A 25,520-nucleotide genomic window follows, 5' to 3' on the forward strand; every position below is an offset into this window, starting at 1 on the left:
TTTCTGGCAATCGACAATGGTCATTGTTAGGCTCTTAATTTTGGATTTTTGTTGAATTTAATTTTTATTATTTTTAGTGCCTAGTCGAAAAGTGAGGTGCTGTTTGAGCCTCATTGAAACACTATAGGAGATCGGGGCTAAGAGGCCAATGCGAGAGCAATTAGTGACTAGTTTCTAAATCTTATTCCCTCTTTAAGTTCAAAATCTTGTACATCAGAAATGTTTGACCACATGAGTCATTCACAGATTGGCAGCAGTGTTGAATTTGGCCAATCTCTCGTTGACTCAGATATTCCAGTCAGGTTTGGAAACCTTATTTCCGACCCTGATCCCATTAAAAAACTACCTCCTTTCATTTAGATGCCTATAATCTTTGTAGAAACCGTAACCTCCTTTGAAGCAGTCAGGGTGCTGTGTTTGGTGATTTCAAAAGTCCAGCAGCACAGCCAGCTGCTCCAGTGAAAGGGCAAGTATTAAATGCAAGTGTGGGGTTAGGATGGTTGTTGTTTTAGAGTTAGAGTGCCAGGTGAGTAAGAGGTTAGTGTGTCAGATGGGCAGGTTAATAGGTATATGAGTGAGTGATTTGGATACATTATGAATTGTGGGAGTTGGATCAGGTTGTTGGGAGAATATCTTAGACCTGACAGGTGGGATGGGTGTATTGACTTAATGGGGGTGAGCTGCTGGGGTGGGGAGGTTGTCAGTGTCAGGCCAGGCTGGTCAAATCCGCAGTGGGGAATGGTGGGCATGGGGTCTGCTGGGTTTTGGATGGTGTCAGGAGGGGTTGCCAGGAAGTCTGGGGATCTCAGGAGTATACAGTGTGCAGTCTTGGTCTCTATAATTAGAAAGGGATGTAATTGCAGTGGAGGCAGTCAGAGAAGATTCACTCAGCTGATTCCTGGGATCAGGGTTCATCTTATAAGTGAAGGTTAGACAGATCAAGCCTGTATCCATTCAGTTTGGAAGAATGAAAACTCCCCTAATTGAATTTGGTGTCGTTGGGGGATTCAGGGGTGAGTTGAGGTATTGCTTTAATTGTTACCCAAGCATTAGTGGCTGCTTTTAACCCTCTAACCCTTCAATATAACTATTCGACTGAAGTGAGTCAAACTCCCCCGAATTCTTTGAATTTAGTGAGCTCTTTGAAAAGTTTCCAGATACAAGGGAACTGCCCATCAGAAATTTCCCAGGCAATTCCCATAGGGACAGCTGTTCTGGGCGTTCTGCATAGTCCTGCTATACAACTCCAAATATGTTGCTCTAAAGACTCCCTTTCCAGGCTATTACATGTTTTCCTCATGTTTTTTGAATTTTTTCATAAATGTTTTATTGTGTATTCATTTTTATGTGAACAAATTGTGTGTTATTTCTTCTCATGACGGTGAACATGAAGGAAAAAACATTGATGATGAAAATATTGTAAGGTTGGGCTACTTTGATTGGCATACCATTTGTGTTTTGTTATAAAACAGAATAAAAAAGCAATGCTTTGATCACTGAAAGGGATATATGAATTGTAAATTGTGTATTTAGGGTTTGTATCAGCTTATACTTAAAATTGGTCTCAATGCAAACCAGTAATATTTATGAACTCACTGGGGCTTAGAACAATTCGAAATTCTATTTGACTATATATTTAGGAACTCTGTACAGTTCACGTTGCAAACGCTATAACTAATACCCCAGGTGGGATAACAGTGAGCAAAGAATGAAATCAAGGCTAGAAACAAGGTTTAAGGCAATGCAGCAAGAATGCAAAGATGCAACAGTTTTCTTTTGGCAATTCTTCAAACACACACATTTTGAACAACCTTTCTTGTCTATTTGATAAAGAAATTTGTGTTTGGCTCTCCCCATGTTATGGTGTATGTTTGTGTTCAATGCATGAATAAAGTATGTCTAGTTTTAATTAGTTTAAAAATATTACTCAAAGCCTGATCTCCTGGGAATTCTGGCAACCACAATTCAGTTTCTTTTCTTTTTTATCTTTTCTGCTTCCATCACCCAAGGCAGTGTCTGATGTTAAAGACATTCTTTTTTTAATGAATTTTTCAGGGGTTTCTATTTTTTTTTAAAAAAATCCTTAATTATGGGGAGTAAGACCAGGCCTCATTCTTAATCCTGACCCCCAGCTATTGGCTTGAAGCATTAATCCAGCCTGGTGCTATGCAGTGGGATGCAGGCCTTGTCGGGGGCTGCTGGGAACGCGTAAGAGTGAGGCCAAGCAAGTGAATACAAAATAAAAGAATTTTGTATGTGATTTGCCACAGGGGTTGAGTTTAAAGCCAGATGATAGGAGTTGGTATTGTGGAGATAATCCAGAAGACTCGTGGAACAAGCTACTTGAAGCTGCTTCCCAGTGGAAGGTTTTACTTTGCCTGAAAGGACCGGCCTTGGTTTGATAACCCTCACAGGACCAGAACACTCCGTTACCTGGGGCTGTTTGTGCGGCTGGTGAAAGATTTTGATCTGCTTAAAGCCTCTAATTTAAGGACTTTTTAGACAAAAAAAGCTAAAACCTTAATAGATTTTAGAGCACAGCTTGGAGTGGGATAGGAAAAGGCATTAATTATTGTTGGTTCTAATACTAATTAAATGGTTCATTTAATTCCTTTCCTTTTTTGTTACAAACGTCTGTTTGTCAAAGATAGAAGAATAAGATCAATAAAGAATGATACGGACAAGTCAGATTTCGAGGATGCTGTTTAGGTGCACAAGCGAAAGCTGCAAGATGACAGATCTAAAGAAAGTAACCATCATCTGACTGAGCAATTGAAAGGAGGGGATAATACCCACGTGGATGTTTCTGTTTTTTGGGGCCCTTGGTGCTTTTAGGCGTTAATGATGTGCCTGATTACACTGTCATTGTTTAGCTGTATTCTTTCTCACCAAAAGATGTTTAATTATATTAAGATTTTTTTCATGTGATGTGAGCATCACTGGCTGACCTCGCATTTATTGCCCATTCCTAGTTAACCTTGAAAAGATGGTGCTGACCTGCCCTTTTGAATCATTGCAGTCTATTTGATGTAAGGACACCCATATACTGTTAAGGAGGCAGTTCCAAGATATTGATCCACTACATAATGAAGAATACAGGAAGAAGAAATACTCACTCACATACAATTCCTTGCAACATAAGTTGATATCCCATTGATGTCAAATGAAAATATTACTCAAGCCTCACAGATAACAGCACATTTTGGACAGGGGCTGAGGTATCTATGACAGTAACTTCTGCACTTCCTTATTTAACTGTACTTCTCAGATTCCAGAGTTTGTTGTCAGTTTTATCTAATAATCGTGAGTGCTCAAGACCTCAAGAATTTGTAGGTGTCCCGCACGATCCCTCAACTAACAAGAAAATGTGTGAGCTGGGTGTGGTCTCATCTTCACTTTTATATCTGCCCAATATAATCTTTGCTTCTCTTTGATGATCAAAAATCTGTTGAACTCAACCTTGAATATGTAAACGATCAACCTCCACAGTTCTCGGGGGAAGAGAATTCCAATAACTAATCACACTGTCCCTTAAATGTGAGACTCTAAAATCTTAAATGCTGATTCCTAATTCTAGATACCCCTGCAAGGAAAACACCTTCTCAGTACTCACCTGTTGTGACCTTTTAGGATCATATATGTTTCAAAAGAATGACCGTTCATTTCTCTAAACGCTGGTGGGTATAGGCCCAGCCTACTCATATATTCTTGTGGCCAGCTTCATTGTATAGCACAAAAAAATGGCCCACAAATTGCTTCAATGCTCCAATAATTTGTAAAGACTCAAAGTTATAATTGGTCCTGTCTATCTTGAATGTCTTAGATCTTCGCAACCATACTTTTGGGTGTATGTGATTCCAGTTCTTGATTGAATAGTAGAAGAACTCTCATTGTGGGCTTGATTCAACCATGATTGCCAAAGGTCTGAGTTACTGTCACTATATCTGCAGACAATTGTCTCTAAGAATGAAAAGTAAATGCAACATTTCAAAAAATAAAACTTTGTAACCAAAACTCTTTTTTGGTTAAGAAAATCTTTTTTTAATATTGTATGCAAAGACATAGCAGCTTTAAAAATACATACTGTTTACTCAGACCAAGTGATAAACAGAGACCAAATTAGTCCTGATTTTGCTATTGATGAATATTCAACCTATTCTGAGTCAAACTGATTCAGTACTGGTTTAGATAAAGCCCCTAGTTAAATCTCTGGCACTGGTAATGCTCATGGGGCTAAGAGGGAGTCCTTTATTTCTTCCAAATTCATGCTCTGTTCATGCCCTGCCCCATTCATCTTCCGTCAGCCAGTTACCTGCATTCTGTCAAAGATATAACAATGGTTTTCAGGTGCATTACAGTTGCCTTCAGACAAATGGAAACTCAATACTCTAGACTCAAGACTTAAAATTGCAGAATCATCCATCATTGTTAATACCCATGAAGTACAGAATTTGCAGGCTCTGACTAACTATAAAGCAGCAGAATCACAAAATCTATTATTTTCTTAACATGGGATGAAAATTGAATTAAGAAAGAGCAAAAAAGGAAATTAATGTTGAATTTGATACTGGAAATCTCAAGCTAACTACACCTGAGTTGTAGCAAGAATTGCATTTGGGGAAAAAACATCCAGATGCAGGAAATACTCAGATACTCAGTGTCAGTGAGGAAGAAACAAATGTGATGATTTAGAGCAATGACCTGTCAGCTGGAATGCCAACGATATTGTTGTTATCGCATAGTTGGTTAGTCAAATGTCAGTGGCAGTTAAAGTGGTGGTGGATAGATCAACTTCTCTTGCATCTTAGTTTGAATGCATAGTCTCTGACAACACACCACCTAAATCTATCAAAATCCCATTGCGACTGAGTCCGGCAGATTTGAGATGAAGTTTTGTGTAGCTCTTGTGCTAAGCTGGAAACCAGCTTGAAGTAAACCTAAACTAAGCACAGCGCACAGTTTCATTATCCCCACTGACTGAAATATCAGAGAGTCCTCGGACAACTAACCTTCTAGGCTGCAGGTACACTTTCACTTTGCATATGAATTTTTACCCATTGTCTGGCTTTTCCTTTGTTGCTTACAATTTGGACTCACTGAGAAGGAGTGGTTGGAGATGGGAGAATTCAATGCCAGTCAGAAAATTGGAGGCTGACTTAATTCTAACTGCCTAAAGGAAAAGAAATGCTGCCTTGAAGAACAATACTGGCACAATATGTTCGAATCGGAGAAGATTACCCTACGGGACTTTGGTTGCGATCTTTTTCAGATATGGAGGATGACTAGGGTTCATGGAGAAGGAAATTCATGTGGCTTTAATCCAGCTCCCAGGGGACATAAGTCAACTGCACAAAATTTCCCTCAAATTTGACACTAATTGGCACTTAGTCAGCAATCTCTCAAAGATGGCTAAAAAGAGTGAAAGCAAAAGAAATAAAAATGTCACATAGGTATGTTTCTCTCAGGCTGAAGTGAGGCAGAATATCATGGCAATAGAAGGAACTTAATATTGCACCTGACACTTGCTGTGTCCAACTTGAGATAAATGAAATAAAATTAGAAAAGACACATACATCAGTTAATATTTAAAAAGAATAAGATGATGGGTGGCACAATGCTTAACTGATACAAAATGGAAAATGTTTCTATTATGGTTGTGTATCAGAATCTTATTGATCAACTGTTTACACAAACAATACACAAAAGAAGCAAATTGGTTATTCACTGCGTAAACAGAGGTGAATGTGAGTTGCCCATGCAAAATCATAAAAGTAAGATATTGTTCTACATCTACCTTGAATTCTGTAATACCTTTCATTCTTCCAAAGTGAATGTAATCAGGAAATCCCGTAATTGCGAAAATCTGTTATCCCAATTATTGGATTTGGAGTAATGCCATTGCGTGCAAATAAATGTGGTTTAATGCAGGTTAGACAACCAGAAGTAGCTTATGTAGGTCACAGACAAAACACAGGTATAAGTTGGTGCATCAGTGATGACTGACATAATGGAAGCATGTAGTATCACATGACTTAATGGTGCGCCATTCATATTGATCTCAGTCTCATACAGAACCCCTTTGGCACATGAATACAATTTGGATCCTAATACAGAATTTGAGATCAACATTCTAGCAGTCTGAAGCCAGAGGCAATTGTCAGATCTAGTGACACACAGACTATTAAAGGAGTATCCCTGTACACAGGCAATAAATATGACAAAGTATGTATTGTTCAATTAACAGAGTAATGCTGGCTTATTCATTATGAAAGATTGTTTCTTTTCCTTTGCACCAGCTCAATAAATCTGACAAAGGTACCATTTGTTGGCACTCAAGAATGTGATGCATGTTTCTTCGATGAGGTGAATTAATGCAAATTTCATTGAAAGATGTTAGAACATTCACAGTACCAAAAAGATATTTAGTGAAATTGCAGTACTAAATATAGATATTTTCAACCAGCATAGACATGCACAGTTCTACACAGACTTAAAGACACAGAGTAAAAGAGTAAAATCACTCATTTTATTTTGTTATTGGCCATTCATAATTATATCTCAGATCATTTTAAAGTACAGCACAACACAAACTACATCCTGTTGGTGTTTCTTTACTTACCTCGTAAAACAATCAGCTTGTATCTATTCTGTATGAAGAGGTTGATTATATAAAATGACCAATTTAATTTGATCCAACATACTACGTTTAATATTATTGGGGAAGAGCAAAGGAAAGGAACTAATTTGTAGCTGTTATAGTTACTGGAGCAGGAATGATGGACTGAATAATCTCTCTTTGTATGATATAATATGATGGGCTTGCTTTGCTTTGCTGGTATGGTTCAGGACTTGGATGATGACACAAAATGGAAGTTCTGAAAGCCACACTTGCTGGCAATGAGTAATTCCTTCCACAGGATCAAAATCAGTCATAATATTCATTCAGTTCATTCAGCGTTCATATCACACCTCAAATTAACTTTTACTCTAGATTCAACTTAAACCAACTAGCTTGTAAAGTGTGGATGCCTTACACATTGAATTTGTCCACCAATAGTTCAGGGCCATTTAAACTGATTGATATTGAGGTAGTGTCCACATAAATCATAGACATTTCAGAGAATAGAAAATTTTCTGAATTTTGAACTTTTGCAAGGCAGAGTTACTTTTATCGTCAACTCTTCCAAAAATAGCTAAACAAGACCTTTTGCCTATCCTATTTTTCTCCTCATGACAATCAGATGCCACTCTGATGAAGGGCTATCAATTCTCACTCCACAGATGCAGTTTATCCTTTTGATTATTTAAAGCATTTTCTGTCTTGATTTCAGGTTTACAGCATCTGCAGAATTCTACCTTTTCATGTGTCTTTCTGATTCTATAATCCATAGTGAGTTCCCAACAATTGCAGTTAATTAACAATATTCACAGCAGCAATAGAAATAACATCCTCAGTGAGATTGGTCATCGGGTGGATGAAGCTTAGATTAATTTAGCTGTATCTGAGCTCCTCTAATCAAGTTACAGAATTTTATTGTTTTTAAAAATCAACTTTTATATTTTTAAGAACACAGAATTTTTTGATTTTTCTGTTTTTAATTTTCTCAACACAATTGTGGGAAAGTTGAAGGCACAATTAGAGCTCAAAAACAGGGTAAATAAAGGTAAAATATTATCAGTAAAAAGCATACTTACTTTGAATAAAGTAAGAGACTGTGTAGAAACAGTCAATTAAAAATGGGCAACAATTTCCAAGCTTAGAATTAACAGAGACATCAACTTAAATATTCATATTTATTCAAGTTTTTCCATTTGTAAAGTTGTTTTCTGTGTATTCTGATGGTCGATCATCAGAAATTTAGAAATGTAATTGATTTTGTTCGACAACAAATGTCTCTTGTCCTGGTTTTTTGACACGGATTCCCTATTTAGGCCTTGAATCCAATTTTGAGTCTCCTGCTCCTCAGATGCTATCTGACCTGCTGTGCTTTTCCCGCGCCACCCTTTTCAACTCCAATTTTGACATCTATCCATGGGCCCATGGACCTTCACTCTCAGCCTCCATGCTCACCCTTGCCCCCAAACTACCACCACCACCCTGTAACTTAGTATTTGTCATATATTGATCAATAAATACAATTTAATTAAATAAAATGCAATGGATTCCTCAAGGGAAATCATATTTAACCAAATTCTTGCAGCTGAATGATGAGGTAAAAGAAAGGGTTGGCCGGGGCAATGCTGTTAATGTGGTTTACATGGACGTCCAGAAGGCATTTGATGCAGTACAGCGCAGTACATGTGTGCAAAGTTACAGCTCCTGGAATAAAAAGGATTGTAACAACCTGGATACAGGAAACCGAAACAAGTGGTTAATTGCTGATTTTCAGGTTGAGAGAAGGTTTGCAATGCAGTTCCCCAGGTATAAGGACCTTTCCTTCTCCTGATATAAATTAGTTATCTAAAACTTGCGGTGCAGTGCACAATTTCAAAATTTGTGGATGATACTAAATTTGGAGGCAATGTAAACTTTGAAGAGGATGTGGACAAGTTGGTGGAGCAGGTAGATAATTGGCAGATGAAGTTCAATATAGAAAAGGATGAAGTGACACATTTGATATAAAGAACAAGGAGACACAATATAAAATAAATGGTACAACTCTTCATCGGGTCGAGGAGCAAAGGAACCCGAAAATGCATAAGTCTGTAAAGGCAGCTAGACATATATCAGACACAAGAGCTGGTTCAGCTGGAGTATTGCTCTGAAAGGCAGCAATGGATTAAGAATTGTACGTAACATGAAAGTTATGAACTATCCTAAGTTGGTTGGTGTCTTTCTGGCCAGAGACTGTAGGGCTGGTTGATGTGTGTAAAGTTGGATATGAAGGGATTGTTCAAATCTTACATTTCTGCTACATTAACCCTCGGGGTGTCCTTTCTCGTCATTTTGAATTGTTCACATTAGTATTTAATTTCAATCGTGTCATAATATCAGATGGAGATGAATTCCATAGTTTGCTGAAAACTTCATGAAGTGACTAGAAACAAAACTGTACCATTACACGTAGTGATAGAATCCAGTAAACTCTAGTTTTTAACAAGTTATCTGCACTGTGATTGAACTGGAGGTTATGGAATTTTTTTTGTTTTAATTTCCGGCCATTGGTTATGTAACGTGTGAAAAATTAGCAAAAATATTGCTTTTTTGTGTTGCATGCATTTCTCCAATTTGGAGTTGTTGCTATGGTTTTGTTGGCTACACAGTTTCTAACAAACACTTCTATATAGCAATCTATTACTGAGAAACAGACTACTTCATGGGATTGCTGATTCACCTTAACAATACTTACATGTACTGCATGGGTTAGGTGCAATAGGCATAGCTGTACCTGTTTTGTGATAGCTGCTTAAGTTACACATGCAATACAGGAATCGTCAGTTGCTGTGAGTTCACTACGTACTCTAGTGCAGGGTCAATTCTTCCACTATTTTGCAAGATGACTTACTTTTTTGGATATTGGCTTACTTTCTGAGCTATACTGTCTGTCATCAGCACAGCCTTCAACTCCACTTATGTTACAAGGTTCATAGAAATGTGAGAAATCATTTCATTTGTGTGGACTTTAATGTCACAATTCACTTCAGTATCACTAATGCTGTCCATGATAGCAATATAGCTACATGTGTTAGCTACTTGATGGTGGGATATTTAGGGTGACATGACTGGTCCCCCTCAATTTTTCATTAAATGTCCTGCTGCCTTCATTGGTAGTTTATTGGTAGTTCATCACAGTTGTTGTGTAACCAGGAAAGACAGGAGCTCAATCTAAGGGGGTTACCTCTATGTTTTGCTGCCGATGACCCCAATGCTAATGATGCCTTTTGAGCATCATGTGTCATAATAAAGCAAAGTTGATAAAGGGAAACTACTAGTTGTAGTGTACTTAGATTTCCAAAAGGCATTGGGTGTGTTAATATGGTATTAACATGGATTGATGATTAGGTCAACACACAGGGACAGAGAACCAGGACTGGTGGGTGATTTTCAGGTTGTGAAGACATAACTAGTAAAGTGCTACAATGATCAATCCTATGTCTTAATTATTTATTATCTTTACTGTTGAGCTGGAGAAGAGGGTACAGAGAAATCTGTCCAAGTTTGCTGATGATACAAACATAGGTAGGAGGGCATGTTATGATAAGGACATAATAAATCCACAAGGGAATACTATAGGTTGAGTGAGTGGGCAAAAACTTGGCAGATTATCTTTAATGTAGGAAACTGTGAGTTCCTGCACTTTTGTAGGAAGAATCAAAAGACAGACAATTATTTAAATAGAGAAAAACACCAAAAATGTGTAGCAGAGCTCTACTGTGTTCTTAAGCCTGAGACATAAAAGGTCAACATTAAGGTACAGCAAGTAATTAAAAAGGGAAATTATATTTTGATCTTTATTGCTAGAGTGTTGGAATTTAAAAACAGAATAGAACAGAATAGAATAGCAATTTATTGTCATGTGTGTTTTTACAAAAAAAGTGGAAGTTTTCGAAGTCACCATATCATGGTGCCTGTATTATTGACAGAAGTTATAGTTAAGAAGAAAACAGTAATAATTAAGACAGAGTTCATCTCAGATCAATTTCAGTTTGGGGAAAGTCAATTAAGATGACAAACACTGGAAATCCCAGAAGCTACCGCTGAAGAAAACCTATACATTAATGAGACCTCCACACTGAGACAAGACTACCAAACCTGGAGACTGCCATGGAGAAACCAAGACCACCCCTCTGGGACAAGGATGCCACAATGAGACACCATTGATCCAGAGTGGAGTACAAGCCCTCCACGCTGGGATGAGAGCACCACAGCACACATCGAGACATGCTGGGGCTGAATGAGGTTGCCAGGCTGGGCCACTGGAAAATCTTGGAATCTGCTGCTGAAGATCTCCACATTGATGTGACCTTCACACAAACTTGGAGACTACCACGCAAAGTTGAGACAGCGCCTCTAGGATGAGGCTGCCATAACAAGACACCACTGCACCAGGCCAATACTGCCATGCCAGGCTGGAAGCCTTCTCTTCACCGAGTCTGGGCTGGGAGAAGATGCCTTTTGTCAAAGAAGTTAAAGAAAGTAATGTAATAAATGGAAACAGTAAGAAAAAGTAAAAGAGTAAAAAGCAGATGGAGCAGATGAGCTCCTGGACTGAGGAGCCTGCAAATTGCACTGCTACACTACCACCATCTTGCTTCTTTAAATAGGGATTTTTTTATGCAACTGTACTGGATGTGGGTGAAACCACACCTGGAGTACTATGTACAATTCTACTTTCTAACTTTAAGAAGGGATATACTGATATTGAAGGTAGTTCAAAAGAGATGCACTTAGCTGATTCCTGGGATGAATTGCCAAACAGGTTCACCTTTATTCATTAGAGTGATACAATTCTGAGGGGTTTGAAAGGGTGAATGTTGAGAAGATGTTTCCACTAGTAGGGCAACCTCAATCTAGGGGACATAGTTACAGAGGAAAGACAAACTCATTCAAAATCAAGATTCAAATGAGTAGCGAATGGCTGGAAAAATCTATGTCAGAGAGTGGATGGCTACATTCATGCAAATACGTAAAGGGGAAGCAGATAGATTTTTGAAATATTGAGGAATTGTGAGCTAAGAGAAGCTTACATGAAAGAGGAGTTGAGATGTGGGGAAGATCAGCCAAGACCTTATAGAATGGCAGGCCAGCATTGAGGTGCTGAACGGATTACTCCTGCTGCTACTTCTTACGTTCTTTTGTGTCACTCAGCAATTTGCTCATCTTGCCTGACAACAGCATAGGTGCTGCTGAACCCAAAGTGACACAGGTGCTCCACAACTGACTGTGTCCCTGAGCACTGTGTATTTGGAATTCTGTGATTCCCACTCCAGAAGTCACCTGCACCAGTGAGCCATCTGTGTGACTGTGAGGAGCTGTCAATTATTTGCAGGTTAAGATGATCCCATCCAATGAGTTTGTTTGTTGTCCAGAGCATTACAATGCATGTGCATAGTAAACAACTCAACTGGACAATTTATCTTCGCATAATTTTTATAATTAGCTGATTGTTATGGGCAATTATCAGTAAGGACAAACAAGAAGCATGAATTGTAATGTAGATAGCTAATGAACCCATTACCAGGCTCAAATGCATAAATTTGTAGAATTGAGGTACAGCGATAATTAATAAATACCTGTAAATGCAATCCTTCAACCATATGCCAACACAATTTGCACTTATTTCTAACTAATGGCTGGATTGCTGACAACACTGTTCAGAGATACTTGTTCAGAATTACTATGTTTAAATTGTGTAACATTTTTTGTACAGTAATAAGTTGGCACGCAAGATGTAAAGTTACGGAAGACTGGAAGCAGAATTGAAATGGTTTCTTAAAGGCGTGAGGTATACTCCAAAGGAAGACATTAGTTCACAATTAAATTTGTTAGGTACTTTTTCATGACTCAAGATTTATAGAAAAGGAAACCCAACTCTGTCTGGATATATTCTGGAAGATGTGAACTCCTGCCTTTAACTAATCATTGCTCACACTCTCTAAATCGCAGCGCCCACCAACCGCCCCCCACCCCCCACCCCCACCCCCAGCTTCACCGTCCCCCAGTCTCCAACACTCTTCAAACACCCCACAGTAAGAACATTGCCATTGGTTGCTCAGCATGGCAATCTGACACTGCTTGGTGACCTGTGTTAAAAATGAAATCTCTACTTTAGAGGTTAACGTGCCAATGTTCACAGGTGTAGGTGCAGGGGAATGTTTCCCATCTCCAACAGATTATTGGCATTCAGTTTCTGACAACATGTCTGGACTTATACACTACGAGTCATAGAGTCATAGAGATGTAAAGCATGGAAGCAGACCCTTCGGTCCAACTTGCCCATGCTGACCAGATATCCCAACTAATCTCGTCCCATTTGCCAGCACTTGGCCCATATCCCTCCCAAACCTTCCTATTCCTACTCATATACCCATTACAAATTTGTTTCTCAATTTCCCACTGACTATGAGGGGTCCATAATGCAATCCCAATAAGGTGATCATCCCTTTCTTATTTCTCAGTTCTACCTAAATAACTTCCCTGGATGTATTTCCAGGAATATCCTCCCTCAGTACAGCTGTAATCCCGTCCCTTATCAAAAGTGCCTCTCCCCCTCCTCTCTTGCACCCTGCCATTTCTGTCCTTTCTATAACATTTGTATCCTGGAACATTAAGCTGCCAGTCCTGCCCATCCCTGAGCCACATTTCTGTAATTGCTATGATATTCCAGTCCCGTGCTCCTACCCATACCCTGAATTCATCCGCCTTCCCTGTTAGGACTCCTGCAATGAAGTAAATGCAGTTTAATTTATCAGTCCTACCTTCTTCTCTGCTTTGTTCCTGCCTTCCCTGGCTGTTTGACTCACCCACTTTCTCAACTGTACCAGTCTCAGATTGATCTCTATCCTCACTATCTTCCTGGGTCCCACTTCCACCACTATGTTACTCGTTTAAATCCTCCCGAGCAACTCGAGCAAATCTCCCTGCCGGTATATTTGTCCCCTTCCAATTCGGGTGCAATCTGTCCTTCTTGTACAGGTCACTTCTACCCCAGAAGAAATTTCAATCATCTAAAATGTGAACTCTTCTTCCGTGCACCAGCTCCTCAGCCATACATTTATTTGCTCTATCCTCCTATTCCTACCCTCATTAGCTCATAGCACCAGGAGTAATCCAAATATTACTACTCTTCAGGACTTCTCTTTTCAATTCCTGCCTAACTCTCTATATTCTACCTTTAGAATCGCATCCATTTCCTTTCCTATGTCATTGATTCCAATGTGTACAATGACCTCCTGCTGTTCCCTCTCCCCTTTGGGAATATTCTGCACCCTTTCTGAGACATCCTTGATCCAGGCACAAGGGAGGCAACACACCATTCTGATTTTTCGCTGCTGGCCGCAGAAAGATCAGTCTGTGCCTCTGACTAGAGAGTCCCCGATTACAATCGATTGCTTAGAACCTGACATACCCCTCATTACATTAGACCTGGTGTTGATAACCAGAAACTTGGTTGTTCATGCTACATTCCCCTGAGAGGCCATTACCCCCTTCATTTTCAAAAAACAATATTCTTAATTGAAATGGGGATAGCCATGGAAGACTCCTGCACTACCTGCCTACCTCTCCTACTTTTCTTGGAGTTAACACATCTATCTGACTGCATCGACAGCTTTTCTCCCCTCCCATAACTGCCATCCATCACATCCACTTACTCTTGTAAATTCCTCATTGCCTCTAACTGTCGCTCCAACCGATTCATTCGATCTGAGAGGATTCGCAACTAATGGCATTTGTTGCAGATATAATCCTCAGTAACACGTAAAATCTCCCTAACCTCCCACATAGAGTCATAGAGTCATAGAGATGTACAGCATGGAAACAGACCCTTCCGTCCAACCCGTCCATGCCGACCAGATATCCCAATCCAATCTAGTCCCACCTGCCAGCACCTGGCCCATATCCCTCCAAACCCTTCCTATTCATATACCCATCCAAATGCCTCTTAAATGTTGCAATTGTACCAGCCTCCACCACATCCTCTGGCAGCTCATTCCATACACATACCACCCTCTGTGTGAAAACGTTACCCCTGAGGTTTCTTATATATCTTTCCCCTCTCACGCTAAACCTATGCCCTCTAGTTCTGGACTTGCCCCACCCCAGGGAAAAGACTTTGTCTATTTATCCTATCCATGCCCTTCATAATTTTGTAAACCTATATATGGTCACCCTTCAGCCTCCGACGCTCCAGGGAAAACAGCCCCAGCCTGTTCAGCCTCTCCCTGTAGCTCAGATCCACCAATCCTGGCAACATTCTTGTAAATCGTTTCTGTACCCTTGCAAGTTTCACAACATCTTTCCGATAGGAAGGAGACCAGAATTGCATGCAATATTCCAACAGTGGCCTAACCAATGTTCTGTATAGCTGCAATATGACCTTCCAACTCCTGTACTCAATACTCTGACCAATAAAGGAAAGCATACCAAACGCCTTCTTCACTATCCTATCTACCTGCGACTCTACTTTCAAGGAGCTATGAACCTGCATTCCAAGGTCTCTTTGTTCAGTAACACTCCCTAGGACCTTACTATTAAGTGTATAAGTCCTGCTAAGATTTACTTTCCCAAAATGCAGCACCTCGCATTTATCTGAATTAAACTCCATCTGCCACTTCTCAGCCCATTGGCCCATCTGGTCCAGATCGTGTTGTAATCTGAGGTAACCCTCTTCACTGTCCACTACACCTCCAATTTTGGTGTCATCTGCAAACTTACTAACTGTATCTCTTATGCTCGCATCCAAATCATTTATGTAAATGACAAAAAGTAGAGGGCCCAGCACCGATCCTTGTGGCACTCCATTGGTCACAGACCTCCAGTCTGAAAAACAACCCTCCACCACTACCCTTTGTCTTCTACCTTTGAGCCCCTCAGCCATACTTTCATCTGCTCTATCCTCCTATTCCTGCCCTCACTAGCTCGTAGCACTGGGAGTAATCCAGATATTACTACCCTTGAGGACTTCCTTTTTAAATTTCTGCCTAACTCTCTGTAATCTCCCCTCAGAGCGTCAACCTTTTCCCTTTGAATGTCTTTGGTTCCAATGTGGACAATGACCTCCTGCTGGCCCCTCTCCCCCATGAGAACATTCTGCACCCTCTCTGAGACATCCTTGATCCTGGCACCATGTCACGCTACTAAAGGCCATCTTTGCTCCTCCACAATTTACAGACACAGAAAATAGCACCATCTTATTGCTCTAAACAAAACTGCCCCAGGCTAACTTAATACTTGTGGCTTATAATTGTAATATTTAATCAAGAGACAGATCTCAGTAAAACTTATAATTAAGAAAGAACTATCTCTACTCACTATTGTAGATTTACAGCAAGGCTACACTTAAAAACTATTCACTTATCTGTTCCTGTGCTGTGAGCTCTCCCACACAGGTTCCTCCAAGATCAGTTGTGAATTTCATTGTTTATTAAGTTTTCCTAGCTGCAGTCCAGTGTCCAGAAATACATGAGTTTAAACAGCAAGGAAGTAACTGCACAGATTCACTGCTGTGTCAGTTAGCAATCTGGGTTTCTTTCTCTCTATCTCTCCTTCACAGACCATATTGTCTGTCCTCCTCCCCTTTATTTTGACTTTTTCTTCTCCAAAGTTACAAAAACAATGCAATAGCATACAAAACAATAATTGCTGCTCCTGGAATTCAAGGAAATCACCTCAAACACCTAAAATACAGCAAAAAAGGAGCAGCTCTTCTAGGCAGAATTTTTTTCCCATCCTCCATCTTGGATTACCCAGAATTCTTTATTGACATTTACAGCACAGAAGGAGGCCATTTGGCCTATTTTGTCTGTGCCTGTTGACAAAGTGCATGTGCCTGTACACTAATCCTACTTTTGACCACAGTCTTTGAGGATATGACACAAGTGAATATTGAAACACTGCTTAAATGTTATAAAGTTAAAAATCACGCAACAGCAGGCCCACAACCACCTGATGAAGGAGCAGTGTTCCGAAAGCTAGTGCTTCCAAGTAAACCTGTTGGATTATAACCTGGTGTTATGTGATGTTTAACTTTGTACACCCCAGTCCAACATTGGAACCTCCAAATCATAAGAGTTACAAGAGGTTCTGACTCACTACCCTTTCAGCCAGTGAGTTCCAGATGCCCACCACTTTGTGAGTGATAAGAAATACTAGAACATAGAACATAGAAAAGTACAGCACATAACAGACCCTTTGGCCCACGATGTTGTGCCGAGGTTTAATCCTAATGTAAAGTATAGTAACTTAGCCTACACACCCCTCAATTCACTGCTCTCCATGTGCATGTCTAGCAGTCACTTAAATGTCCACAATGACTCTGCTTCCACAGCTGGCAATGCATTCCATGCATTCACAACTCTCTGCGTAAAGAACCTACCTCTGATGTCTCCTTTATACCTTCCTCCTAATATCTTCAAACTATGACTCCTTGTACCAGTCAACCCTGCCCTGGGGAAAAGTCTCTGGCTATTGACTCTATCTATTCCTCTCAGTATTTTGTACACATCGATCAGGTCTCCTCCCTTCCTCCTTCTCTCCAGAGAGAAAAGTCCGAGCTTTTTCAACCTTTCTTCATAAGGCAAGCCCGCCAGTCCAGGCAACATCCTGGTAAACATTCTTTGCACCCTCTCCAAAGCCTCTGTATCTTTCCTATAGTAGGACGACCAGAACTGGACACAATATTCCAAGTGTGGTCTCACCAGGGACTTGTAGAACTGCAGCAAAACCTCGCGGCTCTTAAACTCGATCCCCCTGTTAATGAATGTCAAAACACCACATGCTTTCTTAACAACCCTATCCACCTGGGTGGCAACTTTGAGGGATCTATGTACTTGCACACCCAGATCCCTCTGTTTATCCACACTGCCAAGAATCCTGTCTTTAATCCTATATTCAGCATTCGAGTTCGACCTTCCAAAATGCATCAGTTCGCATTTATCGAGGTTGAACTCCATCTGCCATTTCTCAGCCCAGCTCTGCATCCTGTCTATGTCGCACTGCAGCCTGCAGTAGCCCTCGATACTATCGACGACACCTCCAACCTTGGTGTCATCTGCAAATTTAGTAACCCACCCCTCAACCTCCTCATCCAAGTCATTTATAAAAAGAACTCATTGGAATTCATTCAAATACTCATCAACTTATTCTCATCCTTCACTATACTGTGAGAGTACAATTCCAATTGCATTTCTCTGCTCATTAATTGTGACATGTTTCTGCATGTGGGCTGAAAATTGCTGTGGTGTCATCCTCCCTTTGAATATTGTGAGCTGTGCAATTGTTCATCTCCACTGTGCAACTTTGCTCCTTGACAAACATCACACACATTATGTTCCATCTGTCCTACTGCTGGTCACTCGTTCAGCCTGTCTAAATCTACTTCAAGTGACTTTACATCCAACTTACAACTCACACTCACACCTAGTTATATATTAGCTGATCTTCTGCTCCATGAAAGACATATCAGGGTTGCTTTCTTAGAGTTACTGATTATGGTGAAGTCACTGTAGTGCTATCCATCTATAAGGATGCTCTCAATGGAGAGTCACCATACCTTAGGTGAGTGCAGAGGTTGAGGAGAGTACTGCATGGCAACCTCAGTGAGTCTGGGAATTGAACACATGCTGTTGGTATCACACTGTGGGTGCTGGAGCCTGAGAATGTAAACTATTTTCCATCAGGCTCATTGCCATTTATATTGCTCTATATTTTATGCCTCAGTGTAATGCAGAAATAAAATTAGTTTCTCTGTGTGTAATAGGTTTTGTTGATTGAGTTTAAAATATCTACTCCATGCTTCAGTTGCAGCTCCCAGCTCTTTCCCCGGTTTGTTTATTTACCTCTGAGTGCATATCCAGGCCAAATCAGTACTGTACAGTGAGCATCGATAATAAACTTCTCACATGATCAAACACAGAACGATTGAACACTCAAATAACCAATCAGTAACAATCAGGAGATGGCATTCATTGTCTTTCAATGTGAGGGAATACATGATTATTGATTTTAAAAAAGCATATGTCTCTTGAATGGTTCCTATGGCAGCACAAAGGAATCTGAGATTTCTGGTTTGCTAGACATTAAAAGCAGGAACTCAAGCAATATGACCATTAAAAGAAAATAGGCTTTATTGTGAGTGGTTTAAGATATCAATGCTACACTGCAATAGGAGAGTCTATAAAAATTCCTGGCAGAACAATAGTTAATTAAAGTACTGTGTGCTGCTAAAACTTCCCAAGGTAACTAGAATATTGAAGAAATATGAACATATCTCATAAAACTTTGAGAATAATGCCTAATAAGAGGAAAAACAGACATGAAAGGGATGTTAAATTAGATAAAAAGCAAAGTACTGTGAATTCTGGTCATCTAAAATAAAAACAGAAATTGCTGGAGAAACTCAGCAGGTCTGTCAATGTCTGTGGTGGGTGAAACAGACTAAAAGTTTTTATCCGATATAACTGTTGTTGTCAGTTTAATTTCAATGGTGGGAAAACTTCTGGAGACGGTTATTCCAGACAGAATTAGTAGTTACATGAAGCGGAAGAGTCAGTATAGATTTCTAAAGGAAAACTAATTTTTAACTAACTCGCTGTTGCTTTTTGAAGAAGTGACAGAAAAGGCTTGATGAGAGTATTGTGAGGTGATAAAAGGTTATTTTTTTAAAAAGCACACGTAAGCATATCTGAAGCATACGTGGTATATAAACATTCAAAATGCATTTGATACAGCATCACACATCAGACTTGTAAGAAAGATTATAGCTCATGGAATAAAAGGGTAAGTAACAACGTGGATATAAAATTGGTTCAGTTAAACTAAGGAAAAGAGCGTAGCAGTCAATGGATAATTTTAGGGCTGGAGGATTGTTTGTAATAAACTTTTGGAGTCTTTGCTTTTCCTGATACAGTACATGTTAACGATCCAAATCTTAGTATGCAGGGCATAATTTCAAAGTTCACAGATGACATGAAACTTGGAAATATTGTAAACTGTGAGGAGGCTAATGTAGAACTCCAAAAGATGGCAGATGCTGTTCAATGTGCAGAAGGGTGAGGCAATGCATTTTGGTTAGATGAACATTGAAAGACTATATGAAGCAATGGATACAATTCTACAAATGGTGTAAGAGCAAAGGGACATGGATGAATATGTGCACAGGTCATTGAAGATGACAGGGCAGATAGAGAGAGAAGTTAATAACGTTATTATTACGGGCATAAAGGACAAGATCAAGGGGGTAATATTGAACTTGTAGAAGACACCTGTTAGACCTCGGCTGGAGTTTTGTGTACAGTTCTGCATGCCTCACTTCAGCAAAGGATGTGAACACATTGGAGACAGAGCAGAAGGGATTTACAAGAACAGTTCAGGATGAGAAATGGTTCAGTTATGAGGATAGATTGAAGAAGTTGGTACTGGTCTCCTTGGAGAGAAGAAGGTTGAGAGTTATCATGAGTGAGTTGGATAAAATAGACCGGGATAAACTATTTCAGTTTGTGAAAGGAACAAGTACAAGAAGACATAGATATAACATGATTTGCAAAAGAAGCAAAGGTGAGATGTTAAAAATAATATTTTCACTCAGCAAATAACTTAGGGTTTGGAATGAACTACTTGGAAGTGTGAATGAGGCAGGTTCAATTGAACCATTCAAGAGTGTATTGATGATTATTTGGACGAAAGTAATGTGCAAGGATGTGGCACAAGGGGTAAAAGCAGAAGATTGGCTCGAAGCAATGGCACTAGTAGTTGAAGGCTAGTACAGGCTCCATCAGCTGAATAGCTTCCCTCTGTGTTTGTGACACTGTGATGAAGAAAGCAAATCCTCTCCAACTTCAGTATCTGTTATGATCCACATATAGAGATCATCATTTGGCCTGCACTTGTTTTATCGGTTGTCTCATCAGAAGCAAGAGTTGAACTTGAAAACTCCAACAGAACCTTATGTCCAAGCCATATTTTTAATGCCACCTGGTGCAATCCTGTGAGATAAGCTGACTTTGAAATAATTTAAGTTTCACTGGAATCAGTGAAGCTGTGCTGGCAATGATGCACTCCATTGCAAGTTCTCCATTTGTATGATACCTAAGGTTTTTTTTCTTGCAATGAGGTCATTCACCACGTAACTGGCTCGAGTAACCCTGCCCATCTCCTTTCTCAGCTTTATGAAATTTTCTGTGTATGTCCTTGACCTTGTTCATATTTGATGTACTTTACACTGCAATATCATTTCATATTGTTTTGGTTGCATGCCTCTGAAGAAATCAGGCACTCAGACTTGCATTTCACCTTGCAAAACAAAAACATTATTTGCTCATTTCTCATTAAAAATATGAAACTCTGCAACCAATTTCCTTTTCTTTGCAGTAGCCATTTTTGTTGTCATTCTGTGCCAGATACAGGCCTCTGCTGGCATTTCTCTAACATTGGCTTTTGGGCCTTCAGGCTGCTTTCCTCTGGCAGCCATTGCTTCTCTGGTGGTGGATTCTGGGTTTACTCTGATATGCACGTGGCCTGCTATTTTACTCATGGTCCCTTGCTCTCAAGTCTCATCCCCTCGATGTGCAGTGCTACTGTTTCCACTTCGAAGTCAATTACTCCTTTGTAGCAACTATTTTCTCCAGGATCCTGTCAATCATGGTGGGTTGGTTTCAATATATTACAGGGCCAGATTCAACCCATAGGCTGGAGGTTTCCCACCCTGACATACAATACAATAACGTCTTAAATTGAGGTCAGATGAAAACTAAGATGTTGTGTAGTCTGCAAAATTGGTTCTTTTAGAGGTGGGTTCTTTACACAGAGAGTTTTGAGAGCATGGAATGCATTGCCAGCAGCAGTTGTGGAGGCAGGGTCATTGGGGACACTTAAGAGACTCCTGGACATGCATATGGTCACAGAAATTTGAGGGTGCATACATGAGGATCAGTGGTCGGCACAACATCCTGGGCTGAAGAGCCTGTTCTGTGCTGTACTGTTCTATTAACCCGGCCCCCACTAACATCCCCAAAAGAGGAAAATTGAGGGAATGTCTTTCACTCAGAGGTTGGTGGGAATCTGGGTGCTCACAGGCAGGATAAGTAGTTGATTCAGAAGCTGTCTTAACTTTAAGCTTTATTTAAGTGTTCACTTGTATTGTCATGGTCTCCAGGACATTGGGTTAAGAGTTGGAAAATGAGGTTAGTGTAGCCAGATCTTGTTGACCCGCATAGACATGATGAACTGAATAGCCTTCTACTGAGCTGGAGTGTATCTATGAATCTATGTGGAAGGAGTTTCCATCCTTCCACTTCACTGGCCTCCCCTGAGGACACCATCATGTATTAACTACATCTACAAGCTGGCAAGTGTGACTTTTAGAACCGTTACAATTAACATCAAACATGGACAATAATAGATACTTCACTCAATGTGCAAAATATCTACAACATCTCATATTTTTAACCAAAAGAATACTCTCTGATGTTCGAATAATATAATTGCAAATCAGTTGTAAAGATATCAGTTATAAGTCCAGGAATAATTTCAAATAGGTTTCCATTTTAAAAGGATAAACAAATCACTGTGGGGAGAATATCTAAAAAAATTCAGTTTTTTTAAAAAAACATTCATTGTGGGATTTATTATTGTGATAAGCATATACAAAGAAAGTTTCTTTGGCCATTCAATGGGGTTTACCTTTTGTCGACAAAATAGTCAGATGCAGGTGATAGTAGTTTGTGAGGTAAGAGGCTCAGGCTTTTAGCTGTGACGGAGGCCTTGTGAAACACAGCTAGATGATTAAACCGTCTTGTTAATTGTTCTTTCTAGAATGAAAGGGATCTAGAAGTAGGATGAATTTGTAGAATCACTTTCATTGATTCCTCTTCCCATAACACTTCATGGCCAAAGACAATCTCTTCAAAGTGCAGTAGATTTGCTAATTCTGAATGAAGCTAATTCAGGAGATTATTTTTTTTCTCAAAATGTTTCACATCATTGATTGACATTTCGGTTCAATGTGTATACAATGAAGCAGCCAGGCTGTTTTGTGCACAGGGGATCCTTGATTGTCTTCTTACACCTCATACATTCAGTTTGTGCCTAATTGGATGCCAACAAGATCTCTGCGATGCTTGCCTTTTACGGCACTGCAGCTTCATTCCAAAGCTAGGAGCTGGCAATGGTTTTCTGTTTCACTTTGCCTTTTAGCACAGAATTTAAAAAGCCAGATAGCTTGTCATGGTGTCTAACAATGATCAGTCAAGGGAGTAGACGTGCACGTTGCTATGTAAATGACACTTCAACAGCAAGTGGCAGCTGTTTATGTGGCAAACACACCACATGTGATTCACCCAAATGTCCATTTCTGAAAGTCTAAATAGAGTAGTCCTTAGTCTAGTGAAAGAGCACTATGGTCAGTTCTCAGTCAGGAAAGGTGGTGAGGGTCCTGAGTGAATGGGTAAAAAGTTTTGTGGAGACGAAGGATTAGTAGTTTGAGAGTGGGGGGGTGAGAGACGTTGAGGGAAGGTACTTCATGCAAGAGTGAGACCTTGAGCCTGGAAGGTGGATATAGTGGCAGAGATAGCGTGATGTGAGATAGCAGAGAAAAAATGATGATACTTACCCTTGCAGAGAGCAAAAAGGCCATGAACCTTCTTACTACAGTGCTGTGTATTCCTCTAAATTGCAGACACTGCATTGATCCAGATAATTACTTTAATTCACGCTAGCATACTATGCGGTTGGTTTAAACACTGCCGTGCATGACGTGAACTCTGTAAATTCTCAGCACTTGGGAAAGGTTTCACTGCTGCCGTATACAATACATTGTATTATGTAACAATGACACTGTGGAGGTGGGGTTCATACTTAAATGAGGTGAGCAGCAGAAAATTGTATCAGGAAAGTCTCCAGTGATCATAGAGGGAAACTCTCCATAAAACTTCCCAAGACTGACACATGGCCAAAATTTGGGAAAAATCAGTCAAATTATATACTTATCATGGTTCTGCCTTTTGAGATAACTTGGCCAAATTCAATCTCCATCAACCCTGCTGCAATAAAGCACTTTAACTTCAGCCACAGAATAACACTCACATATGACAACTGGGAATTTTTAAATTTCCTACATTCGCTATACTTCAAGGTTCTTGTAGTAATAGAAAAATTCAGGGATCAACTCATGTTGAATTATGTTGAAAGTTGCACAGAATTAATGTCAAACCTTTTCATAGCGTATCCACGCTTTGTTTGGAGGGTGGTCTAAATTCATATTGCTCACTCATCATCCGCACTGCTTTCCTTGAGGTGGAGACTCAGTGTTGGCAGGAAAACACAAAGCACCATTACATTCCTGGAGAAGATAGATAAGTGAGTCAGTGTCGGCTTTGGGTGGAATTTTCCACTACCTTAAGCAGCAAAGGCAATGGTGAGAAAACATGGAAAATATGGCAAGAATGGGGAAAAAAAATCAGATTTGTAACCTTGTGAGAAAGTATTTCCATTTTCCCCTTACCATTTTAAACCGCATATTCTGAATTTCTCTGACCAATGACGACTGACTTACTTCCATGCATTTGTATCTCCTTATGAGGTAACCTCACCTCATTACTCACCTCAGCTCCCCCATTATCCCCTCCTTCCCTGAGAAACTAATTCCCAATGTGCAAGACAGAAAGGTTACTGAGAGCTGTTTGCTTCTTAAGCCTTCATCCAGTTTCACGACCACCATTTCCCAGCAGTCTCCATGGACACCACCTCTTCACCTACCCACCCCTGTGTAAATGGGCATTGCCAAACTACCAGCCTCAGCCTATCTTCATGGCTGCTTTCCGAACAACTCTCACATCTCTTCAGACTTCAGGACTTCACTTCGGAGCTTGGGACAAATAGAACTTACATACTTCTATAAGGTTCGCCTTGGCCACAGGGACACAGACACACATCTCATGCATCTACATATGCAGCAACTGAATTTACATTCTTAATGCTCACTCATCTTGTGCTGATTTTGAGGCTGACATTGCTGTTTAGTGCAGAGGGAGAAGTCAGCAGTTTTTCTCAGTTTAGAACACTGAGAGCAGGCACAAGTGTGGATATGTTACTGTACTGCACCAGACCATGTCAGAGTCAAACATATAGCATGTGACTGGGTTCAGTAAATACACTATTTGTGCTTCTCTTAACCACTCCATCCATGGACATCTCGAGGGCTCTGTCTGCTTTCAGTTCTGCTTGAAGGACTGCTGCCACCTATATAATACCCAGCACAAATCTTTCAAGTGTCTCTTTCCAAGCTATTAAGTTAGAATAGGTGAGACCGTAGTGATGATGACTCTAGAATCCAGAACTGCACATTCAAATGTTCTCAGGACATGGGTTCAAGTCCCACAGTTAAAATAAGAATTCAACTAAGTTCTAGAATTAAAAGGTTCATGGCAATGCTGTAACCGCTACTAATTGCTTTACAAAGACCATGTGTTCTAATGCACTTTAAGGGATGTTGTTAACTGGTCTGATTTACATGTGACTTCAGACCCATAGCAATGCATTCATCAATCTTAAATGTCCTCTGAACTGCCTTAGCAAGCCATTCGGATTCAGATCAATTAGGGATTGGCAGTAAATGCTGGCCTAGCCAGAGCCACCTGATACCCATGAATGTTTTGTTTTTTGAAAAAAATTGCAGTACATCTATATTTATCTTACTCAAAGAGAGTTGGTTTTCTAAAAGTAGTACAAAAGTTCTTTTATTTTTGCACTTTAATCAGTTCAAGATTTTTTTCTTACTAATAGCAAACCTATTCGAAATACTGACTACATCAAGCTTAATTATTCTGGAATTTCCATATAAAATATTGGTGAGCAACAGTTTTTC

The 25,520-nt window shown here is 39.9% G+C and overlaps 1 long non-coding RNA gene across 1 annotated transcript in view; it reads right to left on the reverse strand.

Moving 5' to 3' along the window:
* Positions 1-4,072: 4,072 nt before the first annotated feature.
* Positions 4,073-25,520, reverse strand: part of LOC140454777 (uncharacterized) — a 40,667-nt gene continuing 19,219 nt past the window's right edge. The window contains exons 2-3 of the long non-coding RNA XR_011952744.1: positions 23,868-23,996; positions 4,073-4,319 (exon numbers count right to left, since the gene is read on the reverse strand). This is a non-coding gene — a long non-coding RNA (uncharacterized lncRNA). The remainder of the gene's footprint in view (positions 4,320-23,867; positions 23,997-25,520) is intronic.

The sequence above is a fragment of the Chiloscyllium punctatum genome, chromosome 3, assembly GCF_047496795.1.
Source record: "Chiloscyllium punctatum isolate Juve2018m chromosome 3, sChiPun1.3, whole genome shotgun sequence".
Taxonomy (NCBI): domain Eukaryota; kingdom Metazoa; phylum Chordata; class Chondrichthyes; order Orectolobiformes; family Hemiscylliidae; genus Chiloscyllium; species Chiloscyllium punctatum.